Raw genomic sequence first — 12,030 nt, 5'->3', positions numbered from 1 at the left:
TTCTTTCTTTCTTTCTTTCTTTCTTTCTTTCTTTCTTTCTTTCTTTCTTTCTTTCTTTCTTTCTTTCTTCTTTCCTTCTTTCTTTCTTTCTTCTTTCTTTTCCCTGTCTTGGACACAGCCATGACACATAAACAGCCATCTTGTGACCATGAACATGCAATTAAATTGTTGGGATGGTAGAACAGAAAGATAGAAGGGTCCTATGTCCTTGCACAGCTCCTCCTCCTCCACAGTTCTACCTCTGGACCTCTTGTTAGATCAGAAAAATATGCCACTTACATAAGCCGCTATTTGTCAGGCAGTCTTATTATTTGTGACAAAATAATTCCTAAAGGTTACAACAGGAATTTATTACTTTTAAACTCCTAATAAGATTTCCTGGAAACACTTTCAGTGATGCTGCCTATATTCTGCCTTTTCTATCACTGCTGTAACAAATTAACAAGAATTTAGAGGCTTAAAATAACAGTCATTTATTATCTGGAGGGAAGAAATCTGTCATGGGTCTTAGGGGCTAAAATCAAGGCATAAGCAGGGCTGCATTGCATTCTGGAAACATCAGGAGAGAATTCGGTGTTTTGTCCTTTTTAGCTCTTAGAGTCCACTTGCCTCTTTGGCTCATTGTCCCTTCCTCCCACTTCAAAGCCAGCAATGCTGAGTCCCCCTCATTCGTCTATTTCTATATCTCCATCTCTGAACATATCTGGGGAAGGTTTTCAGTTTTGTTTTTTTTTAAGATTTTATTTATAAGTTAGATTTTATTTTTTTTAAGATTTTATTTATTTGTTTGAGAGAGAGAGCACGAGCGGGGTGGGGAGGAGCAGAGGGAGAGGGAGAAGCAGACTCCCCACTGAGCAGGGAGCCTAATGTGGGGCTTGATCCCAGGACTCTGGGATCATGACCTGAGCTTAAGGCAGACACTTAACTGACTGAACCATGCAGGTGCCCCAGAAGGTTTTCAGCTTTTAGGAATTTATGTAATTGGATTAGAACACTCTGGATATTCCAGGATAATCTCCTCATCTCAAAATCTGTAAATTTATCACATCTTCAAAATCCCTTTTGCCATGTAAGGTAACATTCCCAGTTTCTAGGGGTTTGGATGTAGGTATCCTGGGAGGCCATTATTTTGCCTACCACACCACTGTAGAGGATAAAGCTCATACTCCTTAGCACCAGTCTTTTGTGATCTGACTTTAATGTCACTGTTCTAGTCACCATTTTCTCCCCACTATTCATTTCTCTTTTCTATTTTTCTGTTCTGTAGATCAATACACCAGATGTGAACAACTTTCTGGGAGGGTTTATGACCTAAACCCATCCCTTTTTAAGGTCCTGGGCCAAGCATCCAAATGGAGGTCCACCTACCTGAATAGTTAAAAATAGTTAAAAAAGTGCATGTATCTAAATAGTTAAAAACTGCAGATTGATTATCAAACTGTTAAGTAGATCTTCTTTCTTTGACAAAAATAATTTAATAATGATTTTGAAGTCTCAATTCGATTTTAGAATTCTTCCCTCAGAATTCTACCCCGGAATGTGGTAGCACAAAGAAAAATTACCCTAAACCCTCATTCTTGGTCCATGTTTTGAATCCTATACATATCTGAACAACCCAGTCCACTAAATCAGTCTCTAACCAAACACCTCACAAAAAAACAACCCTTAGCTACCACTTAATAATATAATAATGTGGTACAGTCCACACTCAGGAGAATGAAGGTGGAATAAGGGACAGTACTTGGGAACTCCAATAACCCGTGTATCCAGAGCATGGCCTAAAACATGAGGTTTGTACTTTGGGTGGCGAGTAGTATGACCTGAGGAAGGATGAGGTTGGCCCTCTAAAATTCAGGATTTAGGACACAAGCTCCTCTTTCCCACATACAAGTGAAATACTGCTTATTTGTCTAGTTTAAAATTCTAGTCCTCATTTTTATATTAATATTCTCTGATTCATGTCTGAAGATCCACCTAACTTTTTAACCATTTTATGAGAACTTTGGTGACTTTCCTTCCTCATCCTAATTATAACACATTTCTTGCCTTTCATAACTTCAAAAAAACCCCTCTGCTTTTAATAATAATAATAGCATAAAAATAGCATATACATGGCATATAATATATATGAATATGTAATATAACTATGCTTATAGTATTATATGTAATAATACCCTAATATTTATTGAGGGTATTTCATGTGTCATGGGCTCTGCTATCTAAGCTATAGATATTATCTAATTTACAGCTAGAATCATACTAGTGCATTTTTTAGTTACTTACATGTCTCGAGCATAGGGACTGCATTCACTCCTTTCTGTATCTATAGTAGCTAGGAAGTGCTTAGCACAGAATAAATTTTAGATAAATGTTTGCAAAATGAATGTATGGTTACTTGGAACTTTATATTTGATACCATCAGTCTTCATCTTCCTTATTCCTTTTCCTCACTCTGGATATGACCAATTTGTTCTGCCAAACTGCGCATGGTAGATTCTTTAAGGATACAGTGAACAGCACTCTGAATGACTACAGATGTTTCTGACTTTTGACCATTTTAAAGATAGTATGGAAGGGCTTGGAATTTGGACTACATGAGAAAAATGATGGGTTTTGACAGGACAGATAACAATGAGAATGTTAGGAACATGGTTCCTTTTTCCAGTTATCGTGTTGAACAGTTTATTTTGTGTTTTTTTTTTAAGATTTTATTTATTTATTTGACAGAGAGAGAGAGAGAGACAGCTAGAGAGGGAACACAAGCAAGGGGAGTGGAGGAGGGAGAAGCAGGCTTCCCGCCGAGCAGGGAGCCGGATGTGGGGCTCGATCCCAGGACCCCAGGATCATGACCTGAGCCGAAGGCAGACGCTTAACGACTGAGCCACCCAGGGGCCCTGACAAGTTTATTTTGCAAAATAAATTAAATGTTCTCATGCTGGAAGGCCAAGTTTATAGAGAGCTAATATGCAATGGGACAACCGGTTATAAGAGATTTCAGGAGTTATCTTTTAAAATGTTGAGTAATTTCTCCCTGTTCTAATGTGTCTGGGTATATTTAGCATTCACCTTACCTATGACAAAATGTTACACACATTCTCCCTTGAGCTAAGCAAAGATTCTTATAAATTTCCTGTTCTAATGAGTTAATAATACATTGGGAATGAGTTATAGCCTTCATCCTAGCAAATTTGTAAAAAGATCTTTTGGAGATAAAAAATCAACATTATTTATGTGCTTCACTAACATGAATAATGTATCAGTTTAGCTTAAGCTCAGTAAGTAAACTCAAACATTTATAAATGAAAAACTGTCAAATATTAAAAAAGAATTATTTTCTCAGAGATTTGTATCAAATGTGTTTAGCTCAGATTCTTTACATATACCTATACATATGCATACATAAATGAAAAAAAAACAGTGAATGCTCTTTTGGTATTAAATGTCACTTAATTTTATTTAGAAACTAATGGTTTTGTTCTATAAAGTTGTCAACAGAAAAATTTTCAGGTAGATGGAATCTGAGAAGCTGAAACAAACTGAATGGATTAAAGAGATATGTATGCACAAGGAGACTATAAATGAAATGAGCTTAAATACAGTATATCTTTAAAACATTTGAGTGTGACAACAGAAATACTAGATGAGTAAAATTATTATCTAAAACAATTAGATATCCTTTACCCCAGTTGCAAGTGAGAAGGGACCTCACATTTTTACATAAATGTTATTTACAGTTGAGAGGTAGGGTCATCATCCCATGGTCACCTTAATGTTCCAGTGGAATATGAATTGTCTCTAAAGTGAGACAGACCTGGTTCAATCTCCAGTTTCACCAGTTACTAGTTCTACATTTGACAAGTCACTTACCCTCTTTTAGCTTCTACTCACCTATCTTTCAAATGAATGTAATACTAAAATCTCAGAGTTGTTGTAAGGGTTTCATGAGATAATCCATATAAAAGGGTGGAGGCATTCTCAGGCACAAAGTAAATGACTGTGAAATACTTCTTTTCTTTTCTACCCTACTTAATATGAGTATCTTGCAATGAATTAAATTACAAATTATAGATAAATTGTGCCAAACATTAAGTTTTGAGGATCAAAATGTAAGCTTAGTTTCTACATTAGACGTGAAGACTTAGCACCTGTTTGTGGTGCACACAACATGGTTGAGTAAAAAAGGGAAAAAAAATTACATTTGAACAAAGTCATTCAAATACCATCTCCTTGATGACGTACCCACATACACGGTCTCATCAGCTAAAAGCAATTTTCCTCTCCCTTATTCAGTAATGTAAAATATTAAAAAAGAATTATTATTATTATTTTTTAAGATTTTATTTATTTATTTGAGAGAGAGAGAGTGAGAGACAGAGATCATGAGAGGGGGGAGGGTCAGAGGGAGAAGCAGACTTCCTACCGAGCAGGGAGCCCGATGCAGGACTCGATCCCAGGACTCCAGGATCATGACCTGAGCCGAAGGCAGTTGCTTAACCAACTGAGCCACCCAGGTGCCCCAAAAAGAATTATTTTTTAATAAGTGTCCAGTGCTATGTGTTGGGGCTTTAACACTGATCAAGAGAATAATAATTCCTAATTACCCTGAGTTTGTAGTCAGTAAAGAGATAGGAGATTTCAGTTGACAGGACATTTCAACCAAATATGATGATCATGACGGTTGAGAGCTAGGATAGACAGAGGAGAGTTTTGAGAAGCAGTGGTATCTGAGATGAATCAATGAGGAAAAGGGAAGGAAGAAGCTGGGGGTCAAAATGGAGTAGCCCAGCCCCATGTTACATAGTCCAAGAAAGAGTGAGGAAAGTCTGAAAGTGAGGTTTTGCCTAGAAGAGTTGAGTTAAAAAAAAAAGCAAACTCCAAATCTAGTTAGAATATAGAATAAAGAAAGGTGGTGCCTAGCATGACACAAGACAAACAAACAAATAAATAACCAGGAGATCAAAAGACCGGATTATTAAGGGTTTGGACTTTATACCCAAGCATTGGGCAAAATCTTTCAACATTTCTGTAGTTTCCCCATTAATTATGTATTTCTCACATTCTGTTTTGTATATTTATTTGTTGACAAGACCTAACTTATCCATGCCATCTATTCTCCTTCAAAGTAGGATCCATATCTGATTCATTGGTACATTGATTCAGCATAGCACAACACTTATTATAACATTACTCAATTTGCAATTGACCTTCACAGGTGTTACCTCATTAAATCCTCATAATAACCTTTTGAGAGATGGCTTACTCATTGCTCCCTATCTGCAAATAAAGTAATTGAGTTACAGAAAGATTAAATGACTAGTAAATGAAAAATCCAGGACATGGACACAGGGCTAATGTCTAATAGAAATGTTGGCAGTGATAGAAATGTTCTGTATCTACACTACTGAATAATTTAGCCACTAGCCACATGGGGCTATTAAGCACTTGAAATGTGGCTAGGGCACCTGAGGAATAGAATTTTAAATTTTATTTAATTCGAATCAATTTAAATAGCCACATGTAGCTAGGGGCTACTATATTGGACAACTCCGTATTATAGTGCCTATCATCTTAATGGCCTTATTTTAAGTTAAATACCTCTTTAAAGGCCCCATCTCAAAACGCAGTCACATTCTGAGATACCAGGGCTTCAACGTAAAAATTTGAGGAGTAGAACACACAATTCAGCCCATAATATCACCCTTCTTTATTTATTTGTCTCTTTTCCTCAGCAACTCCTGAAGAGGGTTCTGAGAACAAAATTGGAGAGTACAAAATATAACCATTATGCCCTTTTTAAGTGTATAGTCTGATATAAGAGATGTTTGATTCATACAAAACACTCATCTTCTCCAATTCTTTAAAAGACAGAAAATTAGCGGAAAATGCCAAAGGCCAATCATTAATTTCCAACAAGCATTTTAAAGTACATTGCCCTACGTTTTTTTATTAGGACTTTTAAAATGTTAATCATTTTATTACCTATAATAAAAATGTAATTATCATTAAAATTAATTCTGAGGGCTAAAATATTTTTAAAGTGGATTCCTTCAAATGTACTTCTGATTTTAATGTTTACTTGCTTATAATAAGTTTCAACTAATGAAATAATGGAAACTTGCTTTTTATGCCAGTAGAATCCATTTTTTTCCCTGATGTCAACTTAAAAGACATATTTTGGTAAGTAAAAGTGAAAAGCTATAAAAGATTAGACTTATACAACACTAAACCATATTAATTTTATCAGTATCCAACACTAAATGAATAAATTCATGATATGCTAATATAGGGAAAAGTAATAATTACAAAGCACTATGATTTTTAATGGCTCATGTCTACAAATAGGCAGTATGGATAGTCCCAGGTGGAGCGAGACAGCACCATGCTTTACCACTTCCAGGGTGAGTGATCCTGAGCAACTTACTCAATCTCTCTGAGCCCTAAGTTTTACCTATGAAACCCAGGTATTAAAGTTCCTTATCCCCTGTTTCTTTAATCTCACAGTGGTATCTGTAGCTTCCTTTTGGCAAGATAAAAAGGCCTTGAGTGAAATCCGCCTTGCAGATCATTCTGAGAGGTGACTTTTGTCACCATACCCATTACAGTGTTGTTTTGGCTGATGAATAGGAGGTTGGGTGGTTAGTCTTCTGCTTACCAGGTAAGCACAGATATAGGAAACCTAGAACATGTTTTTTATTCAACAACTAACTTTAAGTTCTCATTCTTTTTTTTTTTTTTTTTAAAGATTTTATTTATTTATTTGACAGAGAGAGACATAGTGAGAGCAGGAACACAAGCAGGGGGAGTGGGAGAGGGAGAAGCAGGCTTCCCGCAGAGCAGGGAGCCCGATGTGGGGCTAGATCCCAGGACCCTGGGATCATGACCTGAGCCGAAGGCAGACGCTTAATGACTGAGCCACCCAGGCGCCCCTAAGTTCTCATTCTTATTTCACAATGTTATTATCTAAATCTTAGAGACTTGGGGAATTGGAGACTCTTGGAATGATTAGTCTAGCCAGCCTCTTTTGCTGATTCCCTATTTGCATTGCCCTGAACCCTAGGATAAGGCTTCAATGACCCTTCTACTAGGGGACATCACTTTTTGTCCCTCGGACTGAGAGCACTATCTGCAACTCTGTTTTTTATCAAATAGCTGCCTTCTCTTTCTTCCTAGAGCCTGAGTCATTTAATTAAATCTACCCTTCCTTTACCCAACTCCTCTTCTGGGCAACAGCTTTTTCCTAACCTGTTTGGTCACAGACACTTTCAGGCTTCCAGGCTCAAGTGTGAGTGACAGTTTCTAGTTCTGAGAGCAAAGAAGATGGATATAGAGAAGATGGTTGCTTACGATACCCTGCTTTTATTTTTATTTTCTTCTTTCTAAATTTCTCTGATCATCCACAGAGAACTAGAAAAAATATATGCTCTACACGTGAGTGGTATATGAGTTTATCTTGTGCCAGTAGTCTATCCCATTTAATAAAGGAGACATACACTTCCATTGTCAACATAATTTGGAGGCAAAAAACATGTCTATCTTCCTCCAGGAAGTAAGCAACTTGGAAACAAAGAACAATAACAAAGCTCTCTCATTAACTTAGTATTGGTTAAGGCCATGCCCAAGTTCTTTCTGGTTCTGGTTTTTTTTTTTTTTTTTTTAGATTTGGTTTCTTTGCTTTTACATTTCTTCTTCTTTGATAATTTTACTCTTCATACTTGAAAATATCATATAAAACAGAATTTTTGCATTGTTATTTTAGAGATAGCACAAGTTGAAAAATATTCAGTTAGCATCAACATTAATATCAAATGATGAAAATAAAATGTTACACTTGTGGGAACGATTAAAATGAGTAACTCAGGATAATTTCCTTTAAAATAGTATGGTATTTTCATATATATTCATAGTAAATATTTCTGTTACATTTACTTATTGATACCAACTGTAATGTGAGTCAGTAAGAAGGTCAGAGGGGTGTAGTTTAAGACTAATATTGCTGAATTGTATCTGCAGTAGTAATTCATATCTGCCTATGCATGGCTACATGATTATTAGAAATGGTCTAGTTTGGGGCACCTGGCTGACTCAGTTGGTGGAGTATGCAACTCTTGATCTTGGGTCATGAGTTGGAGCCCCACTTTAGGTGTAGAGTTTACTTAATTAAAAAAATATATACATATATATGCTTATAAAGAAATAACCTAGTCTAGAATAATAGCAACTGCCATTTACTGTGGCCCTCCTGTAGATTAGGAAAATGCTAAGTATAGCAATCATATCACAGGAAGTAAAATTCTTACCAAAAACTCAAATGAAGCAGCTTTTATAAATAAACTTTAATGAATTTGTGGAGGTGTTACTAAAGTTAAGGAAACAAAGAAGCGAGGTGAGGCACGCAGAGCCTAGAAATGATAGGAAGGAGGGCCTTACCAACCTTAGGACTGAGGGGAAGGAGAACAGAGTGTCAAACCTCAGTGAGAGCTGAGGCCACACAGCTCTGGCTTCACGTATTTTTTTTAACTAGCGTGATGCATATCTTATGGATTTATCACTTCTTAACTAAAATGTCATTGATTTATTTCTCTTTTTTCTGTTCCATGGGACTATAGCATGGAGACTTTTTGCTACTTATCTTTAAATCCCTCACAGTGCGGGGTGCCTGGGTGGCTCAGTCGTTAAGCGTCTGCCTTCAGCTCAGGTCGTAGTCCCAGGGTCCTGGGATCGAGCCCTGCATCGGGCTCCCTGCTCGGCAGGAAGCCTGCTTCTCCCTCTCCCACTCCCCCTGCTTGTATTCTCTCTCTCACTGTCTCTCTCTGTCAACTAAATAAATAAAATCTTAATCAATCAATCAGTGCCTCACAGCGCTCAGGCTGTTTCGCTCCAGAGCAGGGACACCATATTTAATTAAGAGTGAATGAATGAACAATGAATAAATGAATCAATGAATTCAACATTTTTATGATTCCATTTAAAAGCTTCTATTATAAGAAGAGCTCTCTAGTAATCTCTGTCGACATTCTTCTACGGAGAAAAATTTGTGTTTTGGAAATGAAGCAGTGTTCCTATTTTGAACTTGCAAAGAAAAGAGCTTCAGAACTAGATACTAGAACATACACTTTTGGTATGTATAAAACAGTCGGAAGAAGTAGTCCTTTAGAAGCTGTAGATCTTTTCAGAAAGCAATATAGAAATAATAATATAGATGGCATTCAGATCAGCTAGACTCAGACTGTTTTTTCCTACAGAAATGCAGTTTTCATCATTGGGTGAATTTTATTGGTCCTTTATAATTTTAAGTCAGTACTAAGAACAAATTCCTCATATGTAAAATGATAATGGTTTTGTTCAACCCCCAAAGCTTATTTTGATGCCAAATAATAATCTCTGTTACAAGTACTGAAAGTACAGAGATGGGCAGAAGACAAAATTCCAGTCTCCATGGAGTCTATACTCAAGTTTGGGCCAACAGAAAATACATGCAAAAATAAATATACAATATAATGTCAGGAATTTTTATGTGGCATGAAAATAATAAAGCAGAGTGAGGAGGTAAGGAATGATGGAGGTACTATTTTAAATAGGGTAGCAAGGGAAGGCCTCTTTTGGGAGGAGACATTCCAACTGAGACTTGAATAATGTAAGGAAAGAACTGGTGTTGAGGAATAAGTACCAGGTTAAGGGAATGGCAATGTATTTAAAATACATTAAATAGACATAAAAAAGATTACTTTGAGAATTGAATTTAACAAAAAGCATGTAAAAATGGTGTAGTCTATAAGAGATATACAAATTTGTTATAATGTGTGAGTTTCCTAGGGTTGATAAAACCAATTTCAACAGACTGGGTGTCTTAAAATAACAAAAATTTATTTTCTCACAGTTTTCAGGCGAGATGCTGGAAATCAAGGTGTCAGCATTTCCATACTCCTTGTAAACCTGTAGGGAAAGTCTTCCTTGTTTTTTCCTAACTTCTGGTGACTCACTGATAATCTTGGGTATTCCTTGGTTTGCAGTTACATCATTCCAATCTCTGCTTTGTCAACACATGGCATTCTCCCTGTGTGTCTCTGTCTTCACATGACCATTTTAGAGGAACACCAGTCAGACTGGATTGCTGGCCCACCCTATTCTAGTAGGAACTCAACTTAGCTAATTATATGTGCCTTAACTCTTTTACCAAATAAAGTTACATTCTGAGGTACTTCATCCTTTCATTCTTGGGGGGGGGGGGGGGGTTGGACACAGCCCAACAGATAATATGGTGTTATTATTGAAAGAAATTTCATACTTTTGATAGTCTTATAGCAGGGAAATTAGAAGAGTTAGAAATGGATGACCGAGTAGACTATTGGACTATTTTTCCTTTTTTCGGGAGTATTTTCATAGTGTGTCTTAGGTCAAAAGCAGAGTTCTAAAAAGGCAAAATAAACCCTGCTCTTTGATTAATTTTAAGTACAGTTCCGCAATCATTTTTCCTCACAGGATTAAAAACCAAGAACAGTTGTTTGAATTCTGGCCTCTAGATCATTAGAAGCATGCCACAGGAAATGTTTTGAACTTAAAGTATAAGGCTAGCCATAAGTTGAAAGAAATAGTCTACTTATGCCCGAAGTCAAAGATGAGGTTAAACTAAATAATGACTGAGAATAATTAAAAACAGAACATTATTAAATTGTACCTAAAGCATTGGCTTCTTTAAAGACACATTTGTGGACTTTCTATAACTCTTTTTAATGCTATACTGTTTCAATGAAAAGTTTTTCTTTCCTTTTCTGTTGTATTGCACATGAGTGTATGTGTGTGTATGTGAGTGCCTGTGTGTGTGTGTGTGTGTGTGTGTGTATTCCCCAAATAAAGTGAAGTGAACAAGTGTCCGGATTACCTTATGAAGCCATAGCTGTCACGATATTGAATCTAGTGTAGAAGAAAAGGCAGGGTATTTGGAGCCAGAAACTATGAATTTCTCTTCTACCACTATATTTCTGCCTGTTCTTAGAAAAATTAGTTCATCTTTATGTAATTCAGTCAGTATCATTTGTTGGGGTCGGTGAGAGTATTAAATAAAATAACATATATAAAGCACTTGTTCTTCATATAACTTATATCATCCATGAGGGTTAATTCTTTCTCTCTAATAATAGTCTGCTGTCATCATAATCAAATTGTCAAGGAGGAAATAACTTTTTCAAAACTAAGACAGTGCAATTATATAAAAAACTGATTGTAAGCCATCTTTGTATCTACCCTAGTGCCTAGGAAAATTCTCCAGGTACTAGGGTGCCTGGGTGGCTCAGTTGGTTGGGCGACTGCCTTTGGCTCAGGTCATGATCCTGGAGTCCCGGGATCGAGTCCTGCATCGGGCTCCCCGCTCAGCGGGGAGTCTGCTTCTCCCTCTGACCCTCCCCCCTCTCATGCTCTCTCTCTCTCAGTCTCTCTCTCAAATAAATAAATAAAATCTTAAAAAAAAAAATTCTCCAGGTACTCAATAATCATGTGTTGAAAGACTAAATGATCATAATAGAAGCTGATTCCAGCAAAACTAGTCCCCTCACTCTTCAGCAACTTTTAAACTGTCTTCCCCACAATATACTAGATCCTTTCCCTTACTATCATGCTTGTAAAAGGCATCAGCTTTTCTCACTGGATTATCTGCAGTGGTTCCATTCTTGCTTCATGTAATTAACTCCTTACACAGTAGCCAGGGTGAGCTTTTAATGTACAAGTTAGTCCTCATCACTTTCCTCCTTACAAAAGTCTAATGAATTCCTACTGCATTTAGAGTGAAGTCCAGAATTCCTTTCACAGTCTGAGGGCTCTATAAGCCCGGGCCTTTGCTTACTGCTCCACCGCATTTAGTACCACCCATTCTCATGGGTATCGGCCCTTGTTTCTAGCCTTCAAACACAAGATTAGTTCTGCCTTTGGTCTTTTGAACTTGGGCTAACTTGGCTTTCTTTCTCCTAGATCCCCCCATGAATCCGATCATCCATTAATTAATTTGCCAATTTATTAAACAAATATTTATTGAATACC

This window comes from Neomonachus schauinslandi, chromosome 11, assembly GCF_002201575.2.
Source record: "Neomonachus schauinslandi chromosome 11, ASM220157v2, whole genome shotgun sequence".
NCBI classification, from domain to species: domain Eukaryota; kingdom Metazoa; phylum Chordata; class Mammalia; order Carnivora; family Phocidae; genus Neomonachus; species Neomonachus schauinslandi.
The sequence above is the reverse complement of the archived record's forward strand: the minus strand, read 5'-3'. Positions refer to the sequence as shown.